Consider the following 3312-nt stretch of genomic DNA (forward strand, 5'->3'; position numbering starts at 1 on the left):
GTGTGTGTGTGTGTTGTGTACTGATGTGTGTTTACTATAGACTGATGTGTGTGTGTTGTGTACTGATGTGTGTGTGTTGTGTACTGATGTGTGTTTCCTATAGACTGTTGTGTACTGATGTGTGTGTGTGTGTGTTGTGTACTGATGTGTGTTTACTATAGACTGATGTGCGTGTGTTGTGTACTGATGAGTTGTTCAGGTTGTTGTTTGTAGTTGTCTCTGGATCTCTGAATGGTGTGTGTGTGTGTGTGTGTGTGTGTGTGTGTGTGTGTGTGTGTGTGTGTGTGTGTGTGTGTGTGTGTGTGTGTGTGTGTGTGTGTGTGTGTGTGTGTGTGTGTGTGTGTGTGTGTGTGTGTGTGTCTTCTTGTACTACACAAACAAACATCTGATTACACAACATCCAGTGTTTTGCGTTACAGTCAGCACGATGAATACTTTAGGAGATAAAAAGCACACAGATTATTTTCAGGGAGTTTTATTCAGAGATTCTACAATATCACAAACAAGTCACTTAAATAATACAAAAACAGGAAAACCAAGTAAACAAACGGTACCATGAACAGCCACTCTGGATATCAGGTCAACTATTAAACCTCAAGGCGTTGGTTTGTCTTTTAAAACATAAATATATATAATTAATGACACCAACATGATATCAGTGCAGAGCTTTAAGGACGGGGTGCAAACAGGGCTTCACAGGAAGTCACCTTCAAAACAAAAGACTTTCACACTTCAGAGAGTTCGTGTTTTTACAGGAAATGTGGAGAAGCTGGAGTTAGTGTGTTTCACAACGCTCACATGTCTTCTACACAAATAGTGTCCACAGGGAACAGAGGGCAGGAGCGTGTTCACCTCCACTGAGGAGACGGGTATAAAACAGCAGGTAAGTACACTTAGATCATCAGAGAATCCTAAATATAGAAATGTTCTGACGGCTCATGCTCAAATGAATATTCATGCACTAATCCAGCAGATATGAAGCATCGAGAAGTCTCTGAACATGTGGTTTAAATCTCCGTTAGGCAGCTTTCACATCAGATCACTGGCTCAGTTTGGGCTACAAAGAAGTGGGTTTTTAAATAAAATTAGTGTTTTTATAAATCTGAAATGACAGTGATTGTTCCTTCAGTTTGCTCTATTCACGTTAGCGAAGACAACAACAGACTAGTTGAATTTGACTAACAGAGAAAGCACGGAGTCATTTCACAAACTAGAACAAGACAGCGTCTCTTAATCCCACTTTTAAAGGGGGTTTGTTGAATAAAAAGGACGTGAAGAAATCCCTACGATGATGAGTGAACTTCCATTCATAGCAAAGCAACGACACGCATCTTATTCAACTCTTTAATAATAAGAACTACATTTAGGGGATCCTTATCAAAGGTCTTTGTTCATGTGGTCGGTTTAACGTTCAAAAAGAAAGGTTTTTAAGTCTCAAATATCAATAAGCCTGAAACTAATCCAGTATAAGTCGGGCTCTAATTAAACTCTTCATTAACAGACACGGGTCAAAAGTGAGTACAAAATCTGCAGCTACTTTGCACACTTTTGTAATGTGTATAATATACCGTTGTTGTAGTAGACTATAGAGTGTTTTAATGTATTCTGTATATTATAAACTGTGTTAAGATATATATCTGTCCTTCTGTTGATACGTGGATATTAATGACATGTGTAATGTCAACTTTCGGCAAGAGAATTCCCGATCAGAGACGAATAAAGTGTGTGAATCTGATCTGAAATGGGCTTTGAGCAATCAGAGGGTCAGAGGTTAGATCCCCTGCCGTTCGGATGTCTAACCTGCTTTGGAAACAAACCCTACATTTCTCCTACAGGCATTTCTACACTATGGAAAATACAATAACCTCCCAAACCTTAGTGAGTGTGGAGAATGTGAAATAAAAAAGTTGGCATGAAACTCTTTGAATGTAGTAAAGACATGTTAGTATTCAGAGGTGTTGGCACTGTGAAGAACCTGCTGCAAACTCTGCTGGAGAATCATAAGAATCTAACGTACCTCACGAACGTGCAGTGCAGCATGCTGGGTAATGGCAGTGTGTGTGTGTGTGTGTGTGTGTGTGTGTGTGTGTGTGTGTGTGTGTGTGTGTGTGTGTGTGTGTGTGTGTGTGTGTGTGTGTGTGTGTGTGTGTGTGTGTGTGTGTGTGTGTGTGTGTGTGTGTGTGTGTGTGTGTGTGTGTGTCAGATGATGCTCCTCAGCTCCTGGTCTGGAGTGTGTGTGTGTGTGTGTGTGAGATGATGCTCCTCAGCTGCTGGTGTGTGTGTGTGTGTGTGTGTGTGTGTGTGTGTGTCTGTGTGTGTGTGTGTGTGTCAGATGATGCTCCTCAGCTCCTGGTCTGGAGTGTGTGTGTGTGTGTGTGTGTGTGTGTGTGAGATGATGCTCCTCAGCTGCTGGTGTGTGTGTGTGTGTGTGCGTGCGTGCGTGTGTGTGTGTGTGTGTGTGTCTGTGTGTGTGTCTGCGTGTGTGTGTGAGATGATGCTCCTCAGCTCCTGGTCTGGAGTGTGTGTGTGAGATGATGCTCCTCAGCTCCTGGTCTGGAGTGTGTGTGTGAGATGATGCTCCTCAGCTGCTGGTGTGTGTGTGTGTGTGTGTGTGTGCGTGCGTGCGTGCGTCTGTGTGTGTGTCTGCGTGTGTGTGTGAGATGATGCTCCTCAGCTGCTTGTGTGTGTGTGTGTGTGTGTGTGTGTGTGTGTGTGTGTGTGTGTGTGTGTGTGTGTGTCAGATGATGCTCCTCAGCTCCTGGTCTGGAGTGTGTGTGTGAGATGATGCTCCTCAGCTGCTGGTGTGTGTGTGTGTGTGTGCGTGCGTGCGTGCGTGTGTGTGTGTGTGTGTCTGTGTGTGTGTCTGCGTGTGTGTGTGAGATGATGCTCCTCAGCTGCTTGTGTGTGTGTGTGTGTGTGTGTGTGTGTGTGTGTGTGTGTGTGTGTGTGTGTGTGTGTGTGTGTGTCAGATGATGCTCCTCAGCTCCTGGTCTGTCAGCTGATTGGTCTCCATGATCTTCAGCAGCTGTTCACAGTATCTGCTCTGATCCTGCAGGAAATGAGGAATCCTCACGTTCTCCATCTGAGCCGAAGCCTTCAGACGATCCACGTCCTCAAACGACACCTGAGGGCGGAGACATTCAACGAGTTAACAACTGTGGAGGAAATTCCACACTTAATCACCTTCTGGTAAGAAAAGAACAAATATACAACCTTAAACAAAGTTGTGTTATTTAATAAAGAGTTACAGCATTTAACAGAAGAGATTTAAAGTCCTGAGATATTAGGAATCAAAGGGAGAGAGGAGGGAGA

The sequence above is a fragment of the Trematomus bernacchii genome, unplaced genomic scaffold (genome assembly GCF_902827165.1).
Source record: "Trematomus bernacchii unplaced genomic scaffold, fTreBer1.1, whole genome shotgun sequence".
Classification (NCBI taxonomy): Eukaryota; Metazoa; Chordata; class Actinopteri; order Perciformes; family Nototheniidae; genus Trematomus; species Trematomus bernacchii.